This window comes from Chiloscyllium punctatum, chromosome 45, assembly GCF_047496795.1.
Source record: "Chiloscyllium punctatum isolate Juve2018m chromosome 45, sChiPun1.3, whole genome shotgun sequence".
NCBI lineage: Eukaryota > Metazoa > Chordata > Chondrichthyes > Orectolobiformes > Hemiscylliidae > Chiloscyllium > Chiloscyllium punctatum.
Genome location: NC_092783.1, coordinates 18,815,339 through 18,821,338, shown reverse-complemented (window position 1 = coordinate 18,821,338; position 6,000 = coordinate 18,815,339). Strand labels below are relative to the sequence as shown.

Here is a 6,000-nt window from a genome sequence, read left to right as displayed (position 1 = left end):
GAGCAATGGAAAGGCAACAATCAATGTTTCATAGATGTAGAACACAATGATGGGCTCCTGGGGCTGATCACAAGGCAAAGATTCAATTGAAAGCTTTGCATAAGAAACAAAATGAATACTTGGGAGAAAGTTCGCACTGAGTTTAGATCGTGTCAGAAACTCTCATGTTTAATATCCTGAGATGATAAATAAATCACATTAAGATAAAGTAATTTTATTTTTGTTGGGATACTTCTGTATTTCAGATAGAGTGTCAAAATCCAAAAGAAACTGGTAAATGAATGTGGAATGTCACAATTATTGATCTGCTGCAACAGAATGTGTATTCTGCATTACACAACTTGATAAAAATTGGCCTCTTACAGCTCCTGTTGCTATTTTGTTCTGACACTGCTCTGCTCACTCACTGCCTGCTTTTATATGGGCTATTTATAACTCCATAAGCAGGCTGACGTCACTACGCAAGCCTCTAACCTGAAAGACTACAGATCCCAGACATCACTGCGGGCAAAGCGCTTGCGTACATCGACCATCCCAAAGTCCCACAGTCCGAGGTACATTTTTTGCCTGTAATACAATAATTTCCACGTTTGAGGGCAGCGGTGATGCTGATATTTGAACGGAACGGAGCTCCAGCGAGGGAGGGGGGCTGGCCTGTAAGGGGGAGCGGGTTAGCTGGGGCGTTCAGTGGCGGAGGGGTCCTCCAGGCCCGGCTGTCCTCGGCACGGAGAGTTGGGGTGGAGGCGCGAGAGCGGCCGTTAGCGAAGGGGAGGGGTGCGCATGTGCAGAGAGCTGCCCACTGCTCGAGCCCAAGCCCGATAGCGGGGGCTGGAGAGACAGCGGAGGGTGAGTGACCCTAACAGGGGGGAGGGGGGGGTGGCAGTGAGTGAGTGAGTAAATGAGGGGTGGGGGAATGGTAGAATCAGTGAGTGACAGTGAAGGGGATGGGAGGGGGACAGGGTGAGGGGGCGGGCAGTGAAGGGTTGGGGGTGAGGGGGTGGGGGGTGAAGGTGAGGGGGTGGGGGGTGAGGGTGAGGGGGTGGGGGGTGAGGGGGTGAGGGGGTGGGGGGTGAGGGGTGAGGGGGTGGGGGGTGAGGGGGTGGGGGGTGGGGGGTGAGGGGGTGGGGGGTGGGGGGTGAGGGGGTGGGGGGTGGGGGGTGAGGGTGAGGGGGTGGGGGGTGAGGGTGAGGGTGAGGGTGAGGGAGGGTGAGGGGGAGGGAGGGTGAGGGGGAGGGAGGGTGAGGGGGGTGGGAGGGTGAGGGGGGGTGAGGGGGTGAGGGAGGGTGAGGGGGAGGGAGGGTGAGGGGGGGTGGGAGGGTGAGGGGGGGTGAGGGGGTGGGGGTGAGGGAGGGTGAGGGGGGGTGAGGGAGGGTGAGGGGGGGTGAGGGGGTGGGGGTGAGGGAGGGTGAGGGGGGAGGGGGGGTGAGGGAGGGTGAGGGGGGGTGGGGGGGTGAGGGGGGGTGAGGGAGGTGGGGGGGTGAGGGAGGGTGAGGGGGGTGAGGGAGGGTGAGGGGGGTGGGGGGGTGAGGGAGGGTGAGGGGGTGGGGGGGTGAGGGAGGGTGAGGGGGGTGGGGGGGTGAGGGGGGGTGAGGGAGGGTGAGGGAGGGTGAGGGGGGGTGGGGGGGTGAAGGTGAGGGGGTGGGGGTGAGGGTGGGGGGTGAGGGGGTGAGGGGGTGGGGGTGGGTGAGGGGGTGGGGGCGGGGGGGTGAAGGGGTGGGGGTGGGTGAGGGGGCGGGGGGGTGAGGGTGTGGGGGTGGGTGAGGGGGTGGGGGGTGAGGGGGTGGGGGCGGGGGGGTGAAGGGGTGGGGGTGGGTGAGGGGGCGGGGGGGTGAGGGTGTGGGGGTGGGTGAGGGGGTGAGGGTGTGGTGCGGGTGAGGGGGCGGGGGGTGAGGGTGTGGCGGTGGGTGAGGGGGTGGGGGGTGAGGGTGTGGCGGTGGGTGGGGGTGAGGGGGTGGGTGTGGGTGAGGGGGCGGGGGGGTGAGGGTGAGGGGGTGGGGGGTGAGGGTAAGGGGGCGGGGTGAGGGTGAGGGGGTGGGGTGAGGGGGGGTGAGGGTGAGGGGGCGGGTGAGAGGGCGGAGGCGGGGGGTGAGGGTGAGGGCCGGGTGAGGGGGTCGGGGGTGAGGGTGAGGGGGCGGGTTAGGGGGTGGGCGGGTGAGGGTGTGGGGGGTGAGGGTGAGGGGGCGGGGGTGAGGGGGCGGGGGCGGGTGAGGGGGCGGGAGTGGTGGGGGCGGGTGAGGGGGTGGGGGTGGGTGAGGGGGCGGGGGGTGAGGGTGAGGGGGCGGGGGGTGAGGGTGAGGGGGCGGGGGGTGAGGGTGAGGGGACGGGGGGTGAGGGTGAGGTGGCGGGTGAGGGGACGGGGGGTGAGGGTGAGGTGGCGGGTGAGGGGACGGGGGGTGAGGGTGAGGTGGCGGGTGAGGGGACGGGGGGTGAGGGTAAGGGGACGGGGGGTGAGGGTGAGGTGGCGGGTGAGGGGACGGGGGGTGAGGGTGAGGGGACGGGGGGTGAGGGTGAGGTGGCGGGTGAGGGGACGGGGGGTGAGGGTGAGGGGACGGGGGTGAGGGTGAGGTGGCGGGTGAGGGGACGGGGGTGAGGGTGAGGTGGCGGGTGAGGGGACGGGGGTGAGGGTGAGGTGGCGGGTGAGGGGACGGGGGTGAGGGTGAGGGTGAGGGGACGGGGGGTGGGGGTGAGGGTGAGGGGGCGGGGGGGGTGAGGGGGCAGGTGAGGGGGCGGGGGGTGAGGGTGAGGTGGGGGGTGAGGGGGCGGGTGGGGGGGTGAGGGGGCGGGTGAGGGGGTGGGGGGCGGGGGATGAGGGGGCACCTGAGGGGGCGGGGGTGAGGGGGCAGCTGAGGGGGCGGGGGGTGAGGGTGTGGGGAAGGGTGGGGGGGCGGGGGGTGAGGGTGTGGGGAAGGGTGTGGGGACGGGGGGTGTAGGGGTGGGGGGGCGGGGGGTGAGGGTGTGGGGGCGGGTGAGGGGGCGGGGGGTGAGGGTGAGGGGGCGGGTGAGGGGGCGGGGGGGTGAGGGTGAGGGGGCGGGTGAGGGGGCGGGGGGTGAGGGTGAGGGGGCGGGGGGTGAGGGTGAGGGGGCGGGGGGTGAGGGGGTGGGGGGTGAGTGGGCATGGGGTGAGGGTGAGGGGGCGGGTGAGGGGGCGGGGGGTGAGGGTGAGGGGGCGGGGGTTGAGGGTGAGGGGGCGGGTGACGGGGCGGGGTGTGAGGGTGAGGGGGCGTGTGACGGGGCGAGGTGTGAGGGTGAGGGGGCGGGTGAGGGGGCGGGGTGCGAGGGTGAGGGGGCTGGGTGGGCGGGTGAGGGGGCGGGGTGTGAGGGTTAGGGGGCGGGTGAGGGGGCGGGGTGTGAGGGTGAGGTGGCGGGTGAGGGGGCGGGTGAGGGCAGGGGGTGAGGGTGAGGGGGCGGGTGAGGGGGCGGGGGGTGATGGTGAGGGGGTGGGTGAGGGGGCGGGGGGTGAGGGTGAGGGGGCGGGTGAGGGGGCGGGTGAGGGGGCGGGGGGTGAGGGGGCGGGGGCAGGGGTGAGGGGGCGGGGGAGGGTGAGGGGGCGGGGGGTGAGGGGGCGGGTGAGTGGGCGGGGGTTGAGGGTGAGGGGGCGGGGGGTGAGGGTGAGGGGGCGGGTGAGGGGGCGGGGTGTGAGAGTGAGGGGGCGGGGTGTGAGGGTGAGGGGGCGGGTGAGGGGGCGGAGTGTGAGGGTGAGGGGGCGGGTGAGGGGTCGGGGGGTGAAGGTGAGGGGGCGGCGGGGGGTGCGTGTGAGGGGGCGGGGGGTGAGGGTGAGGGGGCGGGTGAGGGGGTGAGGGAGAGGGGGCGGGGGTTGAGGGTAGGGGGTGAGGGGGCGGGGGTGAGGGTGAGGGGGCGGGGGTTGAGGTGGCTGGGGTTGAGGGTGAGGGGGCGGGGGGTGAGGGTGAGGGGGCGGGGGGTGAGGGTGATTGGGCGGGTGAGGGGGTGGGGGGAGAGGGTTATTGGGCGGGTGAGGGGGTGGGGGGAGAGGGTTATTGGGCGGGTGAGGGGGTGGGGGGAGAGGGTTATTGGGCGGGTGAGGGGGTGGGGGGAGAGGGTTATTGGGCGGGTGAGGGGGTGGGGGGAGAGGGTTATTGGGCGGGTGAGGGGGTGGGGGGAGAGGGTTATTGGGCGGGTGAGGGGGTGGGGGGAGAGGGTTATTGGGCGGGTGAGGGGGTGGGGGGAGAGGGTTATTGGGCGGGTGAGGGGGTGGGGGGAGAGGGTTATTGGGCGGGTGAGGGGGTGGGGGGAGAGGGTTATTGGGCGGGTGAGGGGGTGGGGGGAGAGGGTTATTGGGCGGGTGAGGGGGTGGGGGGAGAGGGTTATTGGGCGGGTGAGGGGGTGGGGGGAGAGGGTTATTGGGCGGGTGAGGGGGTGGGGGGAGAGGGTTATTGGGCGGGTGAGGGGGTGGGGGGAGAGGGTTATTGGGCGGGTGAAGGGGCGGGGAGACGGTGATTGGGCGGGTGAAGGGGCGGGGGGTGAGGGGGCGGGGGGTGAGGGGGTGGGTGAGGGAGTGAGGGTGAGTGGGCGGGTGAGGGGGCGGGGGTTGAGGGTGAGGGGGGCGGGTGAGGGTGAGGGTGGGGTGGGGGGAGTGGGGGCGGGGTAGTTGGGTAGAGGGGCGGGGATGTGGTGGGGTGGGGGGAGTGGGGGCGTGGAAGTGGTGGGGTAGGTGGAGGGGGGACGGGGAAGTGGAGTGGGGGTGGGGAAGTGGTAGGGTGGGTGGAGGGGGGGGACGGGGAAGTGGGGGGGTAGGGGATGGGGGAGTGGGGGCGGGGAAGAGGGGGGGTAGGGGATGGGGGAGTGGGGGCGGGGAAGTGGGGGGTAGGGGGGCGGGGAAGTCGTGGGGTGGGGGGAGTGGGGTCGGGGAAGTGGGGGGGTAGGGGGGCGGGCAAGTGGGGGGAGGGGGTGGGGGAATGGATTGGGGGTGGGGGTGGAGGCGGGCAAGTGGGGGTGAGGGGGAATGGGTGGGGGGAGGCAGGGAAGTGGGGGTGAGGGGGAATGGGGACAGGTTGTGAGGGGTCCGGGCGAGGAGTGAGGGGGAATGGGGACGGGGTGTGAGGGGGCCGGGCGAGGAGTGAGGGGGAATGGGGACGGGGTGTGAGGGGGCCGGGTGAGGGGTGGCGAGGGGAGGGGATTGAGGGCGAGGGCGGAGGGACGTGAGGGCGAGGGGGCATGTGTCGGAATACATTAGGGTTGGGTGGGGGTTGTGGCGAGTGAAAGTTGGATCTAAGCAAAGGTGGAAAACAGGGTTGTGGGGAGTTGAAAATAATGAGTGAGGAGATGGGTGTTAAGAGTGACAGGGTGCTAGGATGGGAGACCTGAGGAGTTGTGTGCTGTGATGAGTGAAGTTGTTGCGTGAGAAGAATGCCTATTAGGGGAAGGAAGTGCGGCAGAGTCAGGTGGCAGTGAGAGAATGGAGTGGGGAGAGTGAGGAAGGGTGAGGGCAAACACTAAGCAATGAGCTACCAGTGGAAGTGGCAGAGCTTTGTACAATTGCAACACTTAAAAGGCATCTGGATATGTATATGAATAGAAAGGGGTTAGAGGATATGGGTCCAGTGCTTGAAAATAGGACAAGATTAGTTAGGATGTCTGATCGGCATGGATGAGTTGGACCAAAGGGTCTGTTTCCATGTTATACATCTCTATCGCTCCAAGCCCTGGATGATGATAGCCTGGAAGATGGACTACAGAACTAAGGATTGGGATATCTGGCAAGTGGATTGCAGGGGAGGTGGACCCCAGCCGGTGGACTGTCAACTGGGATGGAGATATCTTGGCATATGGACTGTAGATCAATGAGCATGAGACACATTAAAAGTTGGGTTTTACTTTTGGAAAGTAGGATGTTCTAGAATTTGGATACATGTTTGTGGAGAGCAGTGCTCTGGGCTGAATTCTCTGCTATAGAAAGTGGTTGAGGGCAGTGCTCTGGGCTGAATTCTCTGCTATAGAAAGTGGTTGAGGCCAAGATTTGATTAGATTACAGTGTGGAAACAG

The 6,000-nt window shown here is 67.8% G+C and overlaps 1 protein-coding gene across 5 annotated transcripts in view; it reads left to right on the top strand.

Moving 5' to 3' along the window:
* The first annotated feature begins 499 nt into the window (after nucleotides 1-499).
* The window catches only part of nras (NRAS proto-oncogene, GTPase), a 61,972-nt gene continuing 56,471 nt past the window's right edge, over nucleotides 500-6,000 (top strand). Inside the window, exon 1 of one of the 5 annotated variants that reach the window (XM_072563386.1) lies at nucleotides 500-554. The gene's annotated coding sequence lies outside the window, so the exon portion shown is untranslated. Of the gene's footprint in view, nucleotides 555-718; nucleotides 847-5,253; nucleotides 5,715-5,800; nucleotides 5,821-6,000 lie in introns of those variants that run through there. The other 4 variants (XM_072563385.1, XM_072563387.1, XM_072563389.1 and 1 more) reach the window with 4 other exon arrangements.